This window comes from Poecilia reticulata, chromosome 15, assembly GCF_904066995.2.
Source record: "Poecilia reticulata chromosome 15, P_reticulata-male-v2, whole genome shotgun sequence".
In the NCBI taxonomy this organism is placed as follows: Eukaryota; Metazoa; Chordata; class Actinopteri; order Cyprinodontiformes; family Poeciliidae; genus Poecilia; species Poecilia reticulata.
In genome coordinates this window covers 15,457,814-15,477,407 of record NC_088844.1, presented here as the reverse complement: position 1 = coordinate 15,477,407, position 19,594 = coordinate 15,457,814, and the positions used below count along the sequence as shown (strand labels likewise).

The 19,594-nt window shown below is 40.2% G+C and overlaps 1 protein-coding gene and 1 long non-coding RNA gene across 6 annotated transcripts in view; one reads left to right on the top strand and one right to left on the bottom strand.

Moving 5' to 3' along the window:
- Window positions 1-1,286: 1,286 nt before the first annotated feature.
- Window positions 1,287-19,594, top strand: part of zmiz1a (zinc finger, MIZ-type containing 1a) — a 124,733-nt gene continuing 106,425 nt past the window's right edge. For 2 of the 5 annotated variants that reach the window (XM_008429481.3, XM_008429478.3), the window contains exon 1: window positions 1,289-1,489. The gene's annotated coding sequence lies outside the window, so the exon portion shown is untranslated. Of the gene's footprint in view, window positions 1,490-19,594 lie in introns of all 5 variants that reach the window. The other 3 variants (XM_008429483.3, XM_008429479.3, XM_008429482.3) reach the window with 3 other exon arrangements.
- On the bottom strand, window positions 1,746-4,931 carry LOC103476830 (uncharacterized). The gene is made up of 3 exons (XR_001777366.2): window positions 4,872-4,931; window positions 3,086-3,152; window positions 1,746-2,722 (listed from the first exon to the last, which is right to left on the bottom strand). It is a non-coding gene; the product is annotated as an uncharacterized LOC103476830 (long non-coding RNA).

Genomic DNA, 19,594 nt, shown 5'->3' with positions numbered 1-19,594 from the left:
AAGTTTGAGCCAAAGGAAGTATGGTGCGTGTCTGGTGCACACTGCACGTGCAGGACTAGTTTTCCTGTTCGCTTGTTTGTTTTTCTTCTTTCCTTTTTATGGTTTACGTGGTATTACGTTATCTATGCCCCCATTGATTGTTTATTCCCACCCCAACGTGCACGCACACTACAGAAATCCTGCGTGTAGGAACCGCATGAAGAGTCAATGATTCTATCTGATGCGCTGCGAGCTGAGCGGCCCTCCCTCTGGGGCAGTTCAGCCTTGCCAGACTGGGAACACAGGGGAAGTAAAGAGATTGCGTGCTAACGTGCGTGCGCGTGTGTGTGCGCGAGGGTGCGTGCGTGTCGGGAGGAGAGACATTGTTCCTTGACGTCAGCGCTCAGCCCAGCCTGCCGCTGCTCTCAAACACGTCTTTGTTATTCGGAGGCTTCCACAGGAGGACGGCCGCCAGCAAAACACGGAAACCGGCGTATGGAGCTGCTGGAGCGGAGCCCAGTATGCAAAGATTTACACGCCAAAATAACCTTTCTTGTGGGCGCATTTATAATCATTTATGTACGGCTGTTTCTTGACTATCATGCTCCAAAAGACTTTGTTTTAATAGTATTTTGAGTGTACACAGATTGAGTGTACAAATGCCTTAATATATATATTTCAAAAATAATGTAATACCAAATGTAGCTAAAAAGCAAAAACATAAATACAAAAAAATATGAAATGTTGATATCTTGATAGGAGTAATCCAGACTTTGAACAAATAAAATACGATACAAAACAAAAATAAAACAGTCAAATGCAACATTTAACAGACAACTGAAAACTATTGTAAATTTCCATTGCTCATTTTTTTGCTACATTTTTGTATTCAATTCATGTCCAAAATAGAAAAAATAGAAAAAAGTACTTAGCTTTTCAGCTAATTTTCAGATGAACCTGAACATTTAAATATACACGTGTCTTTAAAATGACTAAATAATTACAAGTAAAGAATATTCAGGTAAAAACCAAGATATAAAGATATAAAGCAATAAATATAGGCCTATTTATAAATACATATCACTAACAAATGTTATGTCTGTAGTAATACTACTACTACTTCTACTAATAATAATAATTATATGGCTGAAAAATATGTGCATGAAGAAACAGGTCACAGAAGTTAATTACGGCATATTTCCAGCAGAGGTATTGTTATAATGTTACTATTACGTCTAACCACTGGTGTCCTTCCGCAGGAAATCTAGGCCGCCTTTTTCCTCCCACCACCGCGCACGGCTCTCTGGTAACTGAATAGCCAGTGTAATCTGACACTTCAACTTGCGGTGCTCTACGGTAGTTGATTCAGTCAGTCAGTCAGTCAGTCACACCGTCTTCGGGGTTCTCTCACGTCGTCTTTGTGAAGTGAAGGGAGCGAAGGAGCGGAGCGCCGTAAACACGCGGCGTGGAGGAACAATACGCGGCTTTGCCTCTCAGCTTCGAGCAGAAAGTAAGTTTCGCGCCTGGTTATTTTCTCCTAAATTATTGTTGCAAAGCGAGGTTTGAATGCTGGACGTGGGGCTTCTGGACAGCCACTACCTGCTAACAATAGGCTGACCTCCGGGAAACCTTTTAACAGCCGCTGGTGAACTGGTGTCAAGGGGGCAAATTCTGGTTGCGTGAGCCGCGACGGAGCGCTTTAATAGCCAGACTGCCTCCTCCATTGTATGTAAACACCGTGCGAACGAGTTGCGCTGAAGCGGCAACGTTTATTGGGATTGTTTTAAAAAGGAGGTGACTGCATTCGGACAGTGCTGTGGAAATATGCTCGGAAGAGAGTGGCTGCAGGTTTATTTTATGTGTGTGTGTGTGTGTGTGTGTTAATGTGTCTTCTCGGTCGATCAGCTGATGGCTCGGTTGAATGTATGTCACTTAGCTAACAGTCAGCCGTGTGTCTGGGCTTGTTGACTCCCATCAAGGCTATTATCGGCTACCTGTTGTAATGCAATTAGCTGGCATGTCCAAGTGTTACTCCTTCTCTGCTGTGTTATACAACACCTGTCATGCAGCTTCTGTGATGTTTGGCACTTCGGTTTGAATGCATGACACTATTTACTGAATGAATTTCAGAATCTCCCAGCAGGAGGTCAATTAGGACATTTGGGATCAAAGTCCTTCTTGCAACATTTTTCAAATCCATTTTTTTAAAATTATTTGTTCAAGCTGATAAATAATAAAGCGTATTTATTGTACCCTTAATATTACAGTTAGACAGTGTCCAGATGGCCATAAAGCTGGTGCCCACTCTGAAATCTTGCAGCGCACACCCACCCTTGATCCTTCTCCACAGACTGGTTTGCACATCCTGTTTGCGCTGCACAAAACCCAAAATCAGTATCTGTGTTGGTAACCAGCAGTGCCTCATTTGGTCTCAGCCTGCAGCCCTGTGTCTTAAGTCTGGCAGACCCTCCCCGTTAAATTCCTGCCGTCTGGATGTGAGGCCAGCCAGGGCAGAGCGCAGCACAGAGAGAGAGAGAGAGAGAGAGAGAGAGGGGGGAGCTCAGGATGGGAGGAGGGATGGCTGGAGAGAGAGGGAGGAGGAGGTGGAGACTGCTGCTCTTTCATTACCCTGCAGCCTGCTACAGGACAGCTGAAGTTTAGGACAGGGTGATGTAGCGCTTGTATTCTTAGCCTGAATCCCGTTTCCTACCGTTAGCCCCTACCCCTTTGTACTTGATAATTCCTGTAAACAAACAAAACAAAAACCCCAAAACAAGAGGATATGAGAATAGCTACTGGTCCTGCAGCACACATCAACATACATCCATTGTAATTCTTGTTATCTGATGCAAAAATATATTTCCAAATCCATCTTATTGATAAATAAGCTCAGGTTACAGATATTTAAAATATACTTTCTTTTAGTTAACCAGTATACTTACAACAAATATACAATATAATACGTACATACTTGTAAAATGTAAAATCCTGTCCAAAGAAGCAAGCAAAGTTTAATTAGTTATATCCTTATAATCTCATGCCCACCTATTTTTGTTGTTGTTGTGTTTATAAGAATTTACTGGATGATTTATTGGAAATTACTCACGTTATGTATGAAGATGATCTTGTGGGTTTTAGTTCTTCAAGTGCAGGTTTTCAACAGCTGTTATACTCTGCAAAACATAGGACATCATTTTAAGTACAATGCTTGTAACAGTGCTGTTACGCTCTGTTTAACAAAAGAAGGCAAATATTCTTCTTTCAAACTGTCAGATAATATAAAAAAAGTGTCTGTGAGAAAACTGAAATATCATGGAGTCTTGAAAAGACCAAGTTGGGACAGTGCAAGTGAACTGTTTGTGACAGCCGGAGTCAGCACTCTGCTCGGAAACCTGATGGATAAGTTTACATGCCGTTTAGCTGAATCTGAAAGTAAAGCTATCATGGCCCTAGTTAACCTCATTGTTGTGCTACATGCAATGCCTTTTCACAGCTGTAGAGAAATTTTATGTAATCGTTTTTGGTGAGTTTATTTCTGTTGCTTGGTTGTTTGTTATCCTGTTTTTTCTATCGTTACTCAAAAGATCAGGGCGGCGGAGAGTGCATGTTCTAGTTTTTAGATTTCATCATAAAGTCTTAAAACTAGATGGCAGTTTTATAGTATTTCACAATTGAAGGCTTTCATTACATTTTTAATTTTTTTATTTATGACATTTATTGCTGCCGTTTCCCCCCCTTAAAACTCTGTTTAATCTGTTCTGTAGTTTACATGGCGCTTATTTTAGTTGTCTAATAATCATTAGTTTATTTGTGTTAGCGGCTTTGGCAGGATTGATGTTTTGCGTTCTCGTTTCTTTGTTCGAACAGTTGCAAAGCACTTTCTGATGAGGGATCTGTAAATAAAATGATATTGATCTTTTTGATTAATTAAAATTTTTGTGTTTTTGTTGTGATGATCTTTTTTTTTTTAAACAGAGCACATTCCTTTCTGTTTCCTGTTTTTGTTAAAAAAATTAACACATTTTAAAAGTCATTCTGATGGTTAAATATTGCAAAGTGAAACTATCTGTTATTTTTCTGGTAAATAATAATAATTACCTGCCGTTCCCTAATGTACTATATTGGAACACTTTAGCTAAACTTTACAGTGGTTATTGTGCCTTCAGATTGAAAACTATTTACATTTGTGGGTGGATCTGGAAGCATCTGCCTTTTTTGTTTTCAATTGCAAACGCCTCAGTTTGTAGGTGTGAACCTCACGTCACACCTTTGTGCAAGTGCTCTGATATACAAAATTAATTGGTATACCTCACCCTATAGAAATGCTAATAATGCCTATATCTTTTACAGTGAACAGTCTGAAAGTGTTTTCGAATTTACAAAACGTGATGAAGACGTTTTTGTCTTCATTTTAAAAATACAAGTTATAAAGCTCCGAACATTTCACCAACAAGCCTCTAATTCTTGAATTTGCCGTTGTATTCATTGCAAAAGAGTTGCATTGGATTGCAGGTGTTCATGTCGTTACGTCCACTCCCTCTTTGTGTCTGTCTAAGAAAGTGTGTAAACACACACTAAGAACGAGCGCACCCTCCAGTGTCTCCTTCCTCTGTAATTTAAATTGGTGATGTAATGAAATTGTTTTAGTAGCAACACTTGTCAGGCGCACCACATTAATTAGTGCTGCTGTTCAGATTTTTTTTTCTTTCTCTTTTAAAACCCTCCTTCTGACGAACCAAAAGGAGTTGTAACTCATTCCAGAAAAACTTGAAAACCGAAGATGCATCCATTCAAAGTGGGTTACCAAATAAATTGGCAACAAAGGAGGAGGAGGAATTAAAGTCATCTGCAAGGGTTTGAAATGTGTGTGTGTGTTGGTGTGCCTGTGTAACTTTTCTTTCCGTCTGTTGTCCTTCTTGGGGCCTCTCTGCAACCAGCCAGGCAGGCAGGCTGTGAGACAAGACAGAGAAGCATCTGATTCAGTAAACAGGCTAAAGTCTCCTGTAGACTCACTCTGAAATCAAATTTGGATGTTTTCAAAAGCTCAACGGATGGGAGCAAATACAGGCAGACTCTGTGAGGTTGGATTCTCTGGCTCTCCAGAGTGCCAGACTGTGAAGAGGTCACACTGGAAATACGGCGGGAAACGCTCGCGTCTTTAACACGCAGGGCTTGGAAAGTCTAGCAAAGTCTGGGATACAATTTGATCTTTTTCCAAGTCTGGATAAGTATGGAAAAGGAAAACGTAGGAGTCTACAGTCTTTTTTTTCCCCTATTAAATTAACAAAAATATAGTATTCTGAATTTCAGAAAAAAAAAAAACAAAGGGCTTTTTTTTTTATCTTGAAATGTAGATTTAAAAAATATATTTAATGTAGATCATCATAAGCTTGTTAGTTCATTGGTTGTTTTGTTTACTAACTTGATGAGAAAATCACAAATAAAGACACAAATACAAAACTAAAATTATTTTTCTGTTTTGTTTTTTTTTTTTTAGATTTTTGGATCAGGGTTTTAAACTGAACCTGTTTTGTAAATGTAAAAGTAGAGCAATGCCTTTTTCTGTATCTCAGAAAATCTACAATTACCGTGAAATCTCTGAATTATTGGACAGAAGGATAAAGATAAACACAAATGTGAAAAATTACATCATATGTTTCAAGGATTCCCTCAAAAAACTTGCTAAGCCCAGTGGTTGGGGTGCTCAGCAGTCATTCATCCAGCGGCTCATTGTGTTTTTGAATTAAAAAATGTTGAAAATTGATAGGAAATTTGAATATATCACTTGATAATTATGTGTCATTGGAAGATCAGAAGATTAATATCTGAACACCAACTATAAAGCCTTAAAAAATGCAAACATTTAAAAATAAATAAGCAATGTTAAGCCTGGTGGGAGCACAAGTAAAACCTGGTGGCCCGCCAGGCTTACAACACACTGGGGGAAACCCTGTGTTTCCTTTCCCAGACAGATTATAGCTCATTACCTTTTTTTTCTTTTCTTCATACGTAAAAATGTAAGGGATGTTATTTTTTTTGCAAGATAATTTAAAAAATGTGTTTATTTTCAAATAAACAACTATGGTGTCTAATTTAATATTTAGGAAGAAAATGTTCTGAATTACCATTATGTGTTAAGATTGGCACTTCATCCATTGCAATCATAAAATAAGTCTTAAGAAACCATTCTTTGGCTGATCATTAATTATTTATATTACCGTCATCATCACATCGTGTGTCAGAGCAGTCTGTGTTACACACCTCAGTAGTAAAACACGATTTCAGTAAAACAGAAACCATTATAGAGTTGCCATTTTGAGCTGTCTTTAGCATTTAGCATAATTAGCATTACTAACAGCAGTCGCTGTTTGTTTTTCCTGCAGAGTTTATTCAAAAGACTCCCAATATTTACTAATCCAATATTTTCTATGTCTGTTTCCAGGAAACAGGCATGCTAAGTTGCTCTAACCCAGAGCATCTTTGGTGTCTGCAGAAATGTAATTCCCTGACCTAAAATACAGTTTTCTTTCTAGAAAATCTGTACATCTTTTGTGCTTCATAAAGAATTCATTTATAAACATCTTTCTGACACTGAAAGGAGCCAAGGTTCAGTGTGCCTGCAGTAAAAACTTCCACAATGAAAGTCTGTTGAGCTCAGTAAAAAGATTTGTGTTATTTTGTAGTCTGCAAAGCGCACAGATGATTAAACCAAACAAGGTAATGTAAGATTTACACAAAAGTCCAGATTGTTACTAAATTACTAAAACCCGTGAAATTTAAGTCAGGAATTCTAATAGAAACCTGAGATAAAAACACAACAGAACTGCAAGTTGTAGCTAAGTATGAGGAAGATAAAGGTTTGCTTGCAATCACATACTTGTTTCCTCACCAAACAAGTAGACAAATAGAAAATATTCCCTTCTAAGCACCATATTGGTAAACATCGAAGGTACGAAGTATTAGATGTTTGTGTCAAGAAATAACGTCAGGTTGCTACAAGTTGCAGCACATAAATCGCCTGCACAATTCATCAGGCACGTCTGCTCAATGTGCACAGAGGCACTACAGCATCCTGAACCCCGGCTTTTGAGCCCTCTGCGAAGCAGCGAGGTGGTAATTTGAATTCAAGGAAAACAACTAATTGCACATGTTGCAGTAATTAGCTTTTTGTTGCTCAGCAGTTCACTGAAGTCACACACGGTCCTCGCTGCTCTCTGTGCGGCTGCAGCCTGCTGAACGTGCTAAAAACCTGCCGATCGCTAATCAATGTTTTGACAGCCACGCGACATTTCATCTCACTGTTTGAGCCGTTTTAAAGAAGTGCTGTGAAAATGCTTGCAAAGTTTTTTTTTTTTTCTTGACACAGATTCTTTTTAGTCTTGTGTCTCGCCTTCAGTATGAACCCACTCACTTGTGTCCAGCGGGGAAGCCAGCCTGTCTCTGTTTTTGTCTGAAATCTTGCTTTATTTTTGTTTTAGGTCGATCTTTTGCTTTGCATTTTACCATTTTCTACTTTTTTTTTTTTTTTTTATTAGAAAAATTGTGTTGTTTTGAAAATACAGGCATTTTATGAGCCCGTTTCCCTTGTGTCAGACCTTGGAATTCTTCCCAATCGTAATAAGCCTCCGGTAAGCTCCCTCGTCCAGTTAAAATCTGGTAATCACGGTTCAACTAATACACGAGAAATGTAGCGGCCAGCAGATAAGTCAGAATAAGTCATCCCACTGACTGACTGTGATGACATCAGCGTCCTACAGGAAGCCAAAATGGACCAAGATTAGACGTCGGGATAAGGAAACCTCAGCCTTGGCGGCGTGCTCCTCACCGCCGTCTTCTGCTCATGGCTCAGGCAGGGCTGGTTTGAACTCGCAAGGCAGTGGGAGGAGGGCGGCAGAGTCATTGTGAATAATGCTGAGTCCCTTAGAAAGGCATTTAACCTCATGGAGAGATGGGCGGCATTGTTTGGCCACCTACTGTAGACGAGTCCCAGGAGTGCTGAGTGGGGTGCTGGTGCTGTTAAAGTCCATTGTGAGAAGTAGATTATACCAGCTGCAGGCTCCGAATTGTGTTTTAACCACGACTATATCACGGTAAACTTGCCGTTACCTTGAAATTAATTGTCGCTGTTTAACGCAGACAAAACATTAAATCGAAATGTTCCCGACGAGACGCTGCTTCAGCCTTGAACGGTGCCAACACCAGAGAAATGAGACCTTTTTAGTGATTTTTCTTTTCCTTTTAAAAAAACAATAAGAACATACAGTGCTTTGCAAAAGTGTTCATACCCTTCTAAATTCTCCACTTTTTGTCACGTGACAATGATAAACTTCAGTGTATATTTTTGGGGTGAGTCTGTCACAGCTTTCTACACATAGATGCTGAAGTTTTTAGCCATTCTTTGAACTTGTTTGCATGATAGATCAAGCTCAGATGGATTGAATGAAGAGCGTCTGTTTCAAGTCTTACAGCAGAATGTCACTCGGATTTAAATCCTGACTTTGACTGAGCCATTCTATCATTCATTTTGTTCACTTTACCATTGTCACCGACTTTGTGTTGGTCTGTAATGGGGTCCGCAAACTTTACATCTCTAAGAGACCTTCCTATACCCAATCCTCTACAAATGGATTTTATCCAGGGCCATACAACTGATTGGACTGTTTTAAAACTTATATCTATAGATATCATACATTTACTGTGTTTTGTTTTGAGGTTTTAAATAACAGCAATTAGTTTTGTAGCTTTCGGAACAAAGAAAAACATAAAAGTAAAAAGTGCTCTTTCTTTAAGTTTTGTATATTTTTCTTAAAATTGACTTGCATTGAATTTAATCATAATTTTTATGTGGCTATTCAGACAGAAGAATTGCTAAAACCAGCCATTTTTTTAAGCCAAACTTGTTAATAGCTGATGTGAGAGGGGCTAAAGATCCACATATGGCTCTGGAGCCACAGATTGTTCTATCACATAAAACTTTAATAAAGTTCCCTGAAGTTTGTGGTTGTTACGGGGCATATTTTAAAAGGCTCAGGAAGCATTCAGAGTCTTGCAAAGTGCTGTAGCAGAGCACAGGGAAGGGGAGAGTAAAGTTTCTGGTCCACCCTGTCTCTGTCTCCTGTATGTTTGTTCTTTGATGACAAATTCAGAGAATGTCACAATGGCCACGTCCTGTTCCCTCCCCTCTCCGGAGAGAGACCGGGGTCCTTGAATCATAACTGACACTCGGCCTCAATGGGAACAGTCAGAGTCAAAGAACACACAGGAGGAACAAAATGTTCCCTCTATCTATCTGGTTGCCCACCAGAACCGCCTGCACTAAGGACTTCTCACCATCATAAGGAATTTCCCTCACTTTTTTGGGGGGGACCATTGATGAAATCTGCACAGAGCAGGGCTGAGCTAGTGTGTGCTGGTTTGACAGAGAGAGAAAAGGGCCGTGTCACAAAAGCAATATTATGTGTCTGAGTGAGTGGCGTTGGCGTGTGTCTGTTTGGCTTGTAAATCCCGTTTAAGCTAAGCAAACTCATTGTCCTCATCCTCCAACTGTGTGCTGGGTGTATGTGTGAGTGTGTGTTTTGTTTGTGTATCCCCTCCTTCTCCTTTCTCCTCATCCCCCTTTCTTTGAATTGTAAGTACAGTCACTAATTAGTCCCTGCTCACGCTGGGTTGGTGGGTTTACTGTTTCGTCTGTATTTGCCTTTTCTCTTTAGTTACAGATGCATTCCTGCAAGCCGCTGCAGCTTCTTCCAAGAGGCGCTCACGCCTTAAACAGTATCCCACATGACTCCGTTTGTCAGACAGCCCCACAGGACTGAGCTCCTGCCTCCCGCTCGCGCAGCAAACCGACCAGTCTGGCAGAAAAACCTCTGCACCTGCAGGATTCAGGAGTCAATAACCTGCTGTGCTTTTAAACCAGCACCAGCAATAGATCTTTATGGAGTTTTTTTTTTCTTTTTTTTTTCTAGGATTTGAATTTATTTCAGCTACCCTCTTTCCACAGCGTTTTGCAATTTTTGTCTAGCTCCAAGACCGTAATGAATCATTTTTCTAAAATAAAACACCCAATGCTGTGGTTATAATTTGTGCTATAAACAGTCTCCTTGTCTAGTCGGCAGGAGTGCACGCTGATGCAGATTTTTCTGCTGGAGGATGCGCAGGCGATGCACAGGGATGGCTGATATTCTGTAAAGGCGGTCAAAATGTCTCCAACGTGCCCTCCAAGGGAGACATGCGTCTTTGCTTTCTGACAACGTAAATTAACAAAGATTTACTAATGGCAATTATTGTTTGCCTGCTTTATTGGTTTTAAAAGGAGAATGCAGTCTGGTCTCACATGGATCTCCATGGATGACAGAACAGGCCATAGCTACTAATTTATGACAACTACAAACTTAATTGTATTTGGTTTCTTCATAAGCTGAAGGAAAGATATATACATCGATAGTTTTCAAAGATTATCACTAACAACGCTCTCGATAAGTGTGTAGTTTCATTTGTAGTTAGCCCGTTTACTCTAAGGTATCTTAGGGTAAACGGGCAATTCAGTGCAATCAGTAGCCTTCGTAATTAACCCAATTTGTCATTGAAGCAATATAGCAATTTCTGACCATCAAGCATCCAAGAGGCCAATGGCAACGCTGGAGGAGCTGGAGAGATCCAAAGATCAGGACAGATAATTTGTATATGGGACAACTATTGTTTTATTAATTTTTTTGCTGTTAAAAGAAACCTATAGGAAGTCCTATTTAAATTTTAGCAAAAGTCAAATGAAGCATCAACTGAAAACATATGACAGAAGTTGCTCTTGTCAGATGAAACCAGGAGCACAAAAGCTGATCTGTGTTGATGTGGAGATGAACAGCTTGGAGGAAAAACTTTTTCTGCGCTTCAAACAACTTGAGATTGTAGCTGTAGCAAAAAGAAAGATCATAAACATATATCCAGAGATACAATAGAATGGTTGAGGTTCAATTGCATTGTGTGTGTTTTTTTTTGTAGGCTCAGTCCAACTCTAGAGCTCATTCTAACTTGAAACTGGGTATTTACTAAGTGGAACATAAGGTGCTTCTACAAACGATTCGCTTAGGAGGGATGAATAGAAACGCACTCTGCACATTTCAGACTCATTAATAAAAATGTTTATTTGTAGAAAAAAAAAACGATCACTCTCCTTCCACTTGACAACTATTCTCTACTCTGGACATCTACCACTTCAGATATCCTCAAAATAAATTGAAGTTTGTGGTTGTAATGTGTCAAAATGAGACAAAATTTTAAGGGGATTTGAGGCCCTGTAGTTCTGGAAAGCAGGAAGAAGGATGTACACTAGCTGTTGAATTTCCCCGTCCAGTCATAGTTGTTATGGGGAGCCTCTTAAATCATATTGGCATATAATCATAAGCCTCACTGCCTTACTAAGACTATTTTTCTTCCCAATTTCTCTTTTCTGTGGCAGAAAAGTGTGTTACTGTGTGTGGTGTGTTTGCCCGCTCAGTGCCCTCCCCTCGGTTTCGACACTGGCAACTGAGCCAGCCGCTTTCCCAGGGTTCTAAGGAACGCCATCCCTTTCATTTTCCCGCCTGGGCGGCTCAGATAAAGGGGCATATTTAAACCTCTGTGTGGATACACCAACCGTAAGAAAATAATAATAATAAAAAAAATAAAAAATAGAAAGAAAGACGGGTTGGTGGGCAACGGAATTGACTTTACACAGACGGAAAGGGAGAGGGATGGGGAAGCCATGGGGTGATGAAGTATGAGTAAAAAGTGAATTAATGAACAGTGGAAGCTGGAATTCGTCATATATGTTTGAATTCTACCAGTTTTGGTATGAGATGTGCAAAGACTCCTGCTTCATCTGCAGCACAACACAGATAACCTGTACCCTCTGCTACAGGGGCAGTGTGTTTCACTCCTTTTTGTTTTTTTCTAACCTCCCCTCGTTTTGTGTCCTCTCAGCAATCCGAAGACGTGTCGCAATCCGTCGTTTATCATATCCGTAATGAGAGCGGGGTAATCGTGTGTTTTCCGGAGATGGCGATGATACAAAGCTTGGCGCTTGCCAGGGATCAGCCCTCTGTAAACAATGTTTATCATTGTCTTCCCAAGGCTGTTTAATTATCTGGCAAATATTATTGACAAACCAGCGAAGCTCCCTGTATCTACAACGTTCTTGGTTACTATTCACAAAATCTATCCACTTGATTGTACCAGCAAATAATATCCAGCTGTCTTTATTGCTTACACTTTGTGGAAACGATGAATTACGGGAGACGATTAAGGAACGCAGGGCGAGGTCGATCCAGATCTGATCAAATCGTTAATTCACATAAACTCTCTTCATTGTCGTACTGACAGAAGAAGGCTAATCTGTCTAACTCTATTCTAAATATTTCTGAGGCTCTCTAGTCCAAACTAAACACGACAACAATAAGATGACTTATGATATTGATATTTTATGAAGTTAACTGTTTATCACTCCCCACATTCATTGCCCAGTGGGGCAGAAAGTTTAAACGCAAATATTTAATTTATAATTACCCTGAAACTTAGGCTTCAGATTCAGCATGCAGTTTAAAATGAACTTAATAAAAGCAACAATAACAAAAAAAACTATTTAAATATATATCCCCTCTTACTACAATTTCACCATATATATTCAAATGTTCTCGGACAGTGTCACCCCATTTGCTTTATTTGCTGCGCTTATTTTAACCTCTGCTGAGTTTAGGCTGCGACTGCTAGCATCAACATTATTCTCAGTGACTAGTTTTGCTCAAGCTTGTGATGTTGAGAGGTGCTTCATGACATCCAAAATACTTACAGCTGAAATGATGAACAACATTGCTACCGGGGCAAAAATTGCTTTTCACATATAGATTTGAGACAAAAATGACTTTGAGTTAAAAATCACTACATTAGATTATCTGGGCTCAGTCAGGGGGTTCTCTCTGTCTGTCTGCCTTGTTTATGTGTGCTCAGTTCTTTGCACACATAAGAACTGTGAACTAGTCCAGTCTACCTCGGACTGGTTTACAGTGACTATGTTACTCTTCCTCATCCAACACACAGCACATTTTCGATTCTTTTCGCTCCTCAGCTCCGCATTTTACTGTCGGTACTGGGAATTACTTGGTAAGGAAAACGTAATACGTCTGATAACTTGATACTGAAAAGAGCAACACCGTTGGTAATAACATTTATTTTAATGCTATTATTCCCATCATTGCCCACCATGCTGTGTAAAACAGAGGCCACTTGTAGACAGCATAAATGTATAAATTTATTATGGCATCATACATAAGCAACAACAAAATTATGCTAGACTCTTTTACCATAAAAACATTTTGAATAACTTATGCTTTTAAACTCTAAACAAACGAAAATGCATTTTGCATACAAAACAGCAAAATGAGAGTAAACAATTAAAAAGAAAAAAAACCTTAATCTTTAAACAGTTTAAAAGGAAAGACACTTTCTTCGGCAAACCCCACTCGGTTTGACGAGGCGCGATAACCAGGAAATGGGGTGGGGGGCGTGGAAAGAACGGACTACATCTTCCACTCGTGTTTCGCTTTATTGTGGGCAGCTGCGAGATAATCAAGGGGTTTTACTGGGATAGAAAGCCAAGCCCAAGCAAGCAACTTCACGTTCAAAAACAAGCCCAAAAGAAACGCAAACCGCAACTCACAAGATTTGCAAGCGACTTTAAAGAAAAACAAGCCCAATGTTGCTTGTAATAAGCGGACTTTGCGACACTGTTTGTGATTTGTGGGAACTTTATTTGGAAAACTAAAATTTTACGTTGTCTCCTCAACCCCATTGTCTCTTGGCAGCGGGATGCGACACACCATTCAGTTTTCACCCAAACTACAGCTCATTATTCCAGATCATGTCTAGCAGCCACTGTTGTTACACACCTCTAATGTATCGCTTCCACAGACGTACTGCGACCTTTACATGTCGGTTCCCGCCGAGTGGAAGCTGAACGGCGTGTGTTGACATTGTTAAAGGCCCATGTGAGGACATCACACGCTCTCAGGTGTGGGACGGTTGGGGTGGGGGGGGGTCAGCATGCCATTCTGCGTCTAGCCTCACCCTCAGTCCTAAAGGGTGTTACTAAATAAAGAAATAAGTGTCTCTTATTTGAGCAAGTCTGTGCTGGTTAGCAACAATAACAGGAACCGATATTAGACTCGAACGTATGAATTATCACCTGACAGTACGTTACCTATGCACACACATTCACAAACACACACCTCTGTGTGTCATGTCTCTGCAACCACGTCACCCTGAATATCAAATTAACATGATTGTTTAACAAGAGAGAAGGGGTGCCTCATTGATGTTGGCATGAAATCACCTTTGTCGTGCTGTGTGTTTATGTGAACTATGCGCGTTTGACTGTGTGCGTGTCTGTGTATGAGAGAGAGAGACAGGGAGGGAGAGAGTGGGGTGTAGGAGAAGCAGCGGTTGCTTGGGGTGAGGTCCTGCCCTGATTTTCTCAGGAATTCCTTTGTTTTTGGAGCCAGAATGGTGGAAACTGAATCTGCCTAGCCTCGGGGGCTCTGCAGCTTGAGAAGTCCCCCGCTCACCTCATTCTGACGCCATCTCTGATGGCTGTAAGGGGCAGCTCTGTTTTCAAAGCTCGGCGCTGCAAAGGTGCTTTTCGGCTTCCAGACTTGCACCCTCGCACCCGGAGGAGCTGATGCTACTCAAACATCAAAGCTCTACAAGTCCAATGTTGATTATTTCAGTCACGACACATTTGGATTAGAGACGCACCAATCAGGCCTTTTCCGATTTGGTAATTGCTATATTTACACAAGAACTATAAAACACATAAAAGGCTTTAGCTTTAAGTCGAACAGAAAAGTTAAACTACGAGATTATCAAAGCAAATGTGTCTAACCTCTATCTGATTTTTTAAAATTTTTTATTAAAGTCAAAAAAGTGCATCTAAGTTTATGGTTTTGGTTCAAACATTCTGAAACTAAAACTGTTGGGAGTTCTTACTTCATTGAATATGAACACAATTTTGATTTTTAACCATAAGCCAACCTAAAGTGGAGGACAGTTTCAAACTTCAGATGATTGATTATTGTATGTTTACGTTGGATAAAAACATCTTGGAATAGGATGAGATAAATAATTGCCTATTCTCCACTGTAACTGCTCTACTTGGTAAATAAATTCCCATTTTAATCGTGTTTCAAGGCTACTGAAAGGCCAACAGCAGCAGCCGAAAAGTTGTCAGCGTCTGGTTAAAAGCTGTAAGATCTCACCTTTCGATCACGGCTCGTTAAAGCTGATAAACTGTGGGTGATGGTGTTTTAAGTTGCACAGAGATATCTCCATTTATCCCGAGCCACAAGTTTTCCATCTCCAGATCGTTATCTGGTGGCCTGTCGCTTTAAGTAACTAACTTCCACAGAGCGGAGGGTTTCCCTCTCATTTGAAAGGGGCTTGTGTTGAGCGAGTGGGTGGGGGATTGGGTAGAGGGTGGGAGGGCGGGGGGGTCAAATGGGCTTGTTGCCGGCCTCTTTTGAAGCAGCCTCATTCTTCTCTCGAACCGTGGGTGGGGTGGAGGGGCTCGAGAGATGAGAGGGGAGGATGCAGGCGAGAGGCGAGGAGGTCCGATCACGTGAGCGGTAATGGTGCTCATGCCGCTTCCTTTCAGGCTGTCACCGTAAATCTGTTTGACTTGTCACTTTTGAAATCATTACGAGGGCTAAAAGCCCCTCTATTGGATTGTGGCGGACATGTAGGAGGGGTGGTGGGGGTGGCAGCAGCAGGTTTCTTTTGTGCCTTCTTGACGATGATGATAATCACATTTGTTTCTGGACATACCACTGTGATGCTATAATTAGCTCTCTTCTATTCTTATCAGGATTTTTTTCTGAGTTTTTGCTCCTCGGAGTGGAAGTAAAGTATTGTGATCGGAATGATGACTTAGTTTTTTGTCGCTCTGTAACTTGCGTGGTTAACTTGACTTTGTATTAATACATAAAAATGGACTGAAAGGAGAGGTAATTATTACAGTTCAAGTTGGGAAAAATATGGAACTCTGAAGACAGTTTATCGTGTATTTGTAATTTGTTTTATTGTTTTAATTCGCTAGTGATCAGGCTTGGGCTGCGATGAGATTCTCACTTTATGATAACCTTGAGCAGAGACACTTGAGTATAGAGATAAAACGGTATGATGGAGGGTTTTTTAGATTGTGAAACCATAACTCTGCCCTGATTCCAATAACCGTGTCTGGTTGTGATTTAGTGCACGTGAGGTCTTCCGTTTCTCCTCCAAGTCAGTCAGAGTGACAGGAACTGCTTGAGATATGTCTAAACCTGTCGTGTCACTTTCTGACCCGACTCGTTGCTGACTGACGGAAACATGGCAGAGCAGATCTCATTCCAGCGATAAAGTCAGCAGGATGTGATGTCTGAATTCTGTTTTCCCTACACCGTCCTTTTACACCCTCATTCTGCTCCTCTTTCCTTGATTGTACTTACATTTCCCTCCTTTTCTCTCTGTCTCTCTTTTTTTGTGTGAATGCAATCCAGGCTCTATGTTGACCCTCTTCTCGCTTTCTTTGGTTTGTTTGCCAGCCGTGCTCGTGCCTGGAACAGAGCACCAGGGTGGACATCTGTCACGCAGCGTCTCTGATCTGATCTGCTCTAAGCTTCGGGGTCATAAGGAGTAGCAGCCGCCATTCAGGCAGCGAGGCCTCCTTATTTTTATTTAATATATTTTTTTCTCTTTGTTTTTGTAAGTTTCTCATTAAAATTCACATTGCTTGCAGTAGCAAGCACTCACAATGGTATTAAGATGTTTGGCTGTCTTCAAGCCGAGCGTCTGCCCTTTGGACTGTGACTAAAACTGGGCTGACACTGTCGTTTCTTCCTCATGAAGCTCCGCCTTGGACACCCAGCTGCAGCGAAGGAATTTTATCAGGCCGTCCGTCAACCGTTGCGACGATCAGAGAGGAACAATTCTGACAGTTAAACTGGATCCCTCTGCCTGGGGCAATGTCATTAATAACAAAACCAGAGAGAAGAGAAGAGCGAACAAAAAGGGTTTTAATTGTGACTGTTTGCTTTTTCTTAAGGAGCATGAAGCAATAGTGTGAAGCCTTCTGAAGCAGCCAAGTTTGATACTTTGCATACTTTCTTGAAAGGTTGATGGCTGCATACGGGACAGCGGTCTCTGTTTTGACATTTATTGGTGTTTCAGTTGTAGGTACTTTGTCAAAACAGTGATTTGATGCCAAGTGACAAGACTGACAAAACGTTTGAAGGAAAATATTAACATCTTTTCTAAGCAAAGCTTTCAGAGTACCATCATGACAGTTTTGTCTTTCTAGACATGGGACGCCTTTTAACGGGCATCATATGGGCGGTGGCCCAGGGTGGCATCAGAAATGGGTCGTTCACAATTATCAGATCAGATAATTGTCTGTTGCGTCTTGAACAAGACTATGTTATGTGCTTTATGACGGATTACAATGCATTTGACTCTTTCAAAGAATTTTGATGATTTCCTGCGTTACCCCGCCTCTGACGTGACCCTGCAAAGATAAATGTTTTCAGATAATGGATCGGTATATCACTTTTATTATTAAGGCAGAGTGTCTAAAAAGAGCAGGAACTTCTTAAAAAGAAGTCAATGGCCGGGTCAAGTGTTTTACATGTACGCTGAAAAGTTCCTGATTTACCTTCTCAGGAATATTTTTTATGTGTATGTGTAGTATGCCAAGATTTTAGTAAACCTTCGGGTATGTTAGTCTTACAGTTAACAGCAGGAAGAACAGCGCAATGAACTTCTCAAATACGAAGTAGGGATTTTTCCCCATGCAAATGGCAGAGGAATATCCTGAACATGAATTTCCCTCCACACATGACTGTGCAGGACAGCAGCGGCAAGTATGCCTGGGTTTGTTTTGCCAGTAGGCTCCACATCCTGCTGCTCCACGGTTTGTTGCTGGAAACTTAAAAAAAAAAAAAAAAAAGAAAAGTTCTGAATTGCAGTTTCAGTGTCAAACAGTAGAAAGAATTGTTGAACTTAAGCGTCCAGTTCTTAGACGTAAAAGTGATATAACCGTAAAAAGATTTGAAAATCTCAACGTTATTGGAAAAACTCTGCAAGATGTTTCTTTGAAATAATAATTGGGGATACATGGCTCAGGCTTTTTAGGACTAACATGGATTTCCTGTTTTTTTTGTGTTTTTTTTCTTCTTCCTTTTTTACTTCTAAGATAAATCACTGGTTAATTTGACTATGTTTTATTTTTATTTAAACAAATTAATGTGCTGGTAACTTGATAGAGGTTGGTAGAGGTGATGCTTTTAATTTCAACAGAGAATAAAGGTATTAAAAAATAATTGCAGTTTTTAAATCAAATATTCCTAGTCGCTTTTTGATAAAAAGATAAACTCAAAACCAAGCCCCTGTGAAAATCACATTTTGTTTTTGCATTTACAGAGCAAAAAAGTGAATTTTTTCAGTTTTGATACGTTTCAAAGAATTTTGATGATTTCCCGCATCTTCTGATAAGAAGAGGAAAATTAGATTTTCCATTGTTTGATCAGCAGATTACCATTGAGGGGGAAAACTACTAGTTGATTTGCCATTATTAATAGTTATAGTAATAACTTTGGCACATGCTTTGTGTTTGGGAGGGGAAGAAAAGTTATGGAAGCTGTTCATTTTTAACTTGATAAAAAAAAAAACTGCACATTCGTTGTATCTGTAAACTACATTTGTGATAAGTTGTTCTGCTCACTCTTTCCGTGAGATTTTGATGCCACATACTGCATTGTCGGCCTGCTTGCGGGACACCTATAAAAGGCCCAAACACTTTTAAATTGCTTAAAACGGCAGAAGGTTTGGCAAGCGATTGAAAGATTTACAAACTACAGGATTTTATGTTTCTTTCTGATAAATCAACCAACCCATTTGATCAGTTCAGAGCCTCTGGAAACGCTCCGCCTGCCAAATCTCCAGAGTCACTGAATCTGAAGCTGCTTTGATTCGGCTCATCCAACCTGAGTCAGCAGAACCGCACAATAAAAGCCAAACATGTGTGACATGTAGATTAGCCCCTATTATTACACCTGTTTCCCTTCAAAGTAAATCTTGTTCACTTGGTGCGAATCAATGTAAAGGAAATTACAATCACAATAAGAGGAAGAGACGTCGGCTGTTATCTTTTGAAAGATAATTGACCTGTGACGCACTGCTGGCAGAAGCCCAAGCCCACAAATTGGTTCACAATTTGAATGTAAATGATTTTTCAGGTCAAACCGAAGATAAACATGTGTGTGTGTGCGTGTGTGTATGTTGACATTATGTAGACAGAAGGCTAACATGTAATCCAGCCTCTGTGGTGTGTGGTGTCATTTTCCTCTGCTGATTAGATTAATTTGCCTCCCATTAAAACTTACAAAGTCTGCAGATTTTACATAAAATATTGACTGGTTGGTTCAACACTTACTCCACTATTTGATGAGTATATATAATATCCCCTTACTATTATTAAGGGGATATTATATTAAGATACATACGGACACCATCTATGCAGTCATTTGTGGGAAAAAAAAAGATTCATTCTCACTGC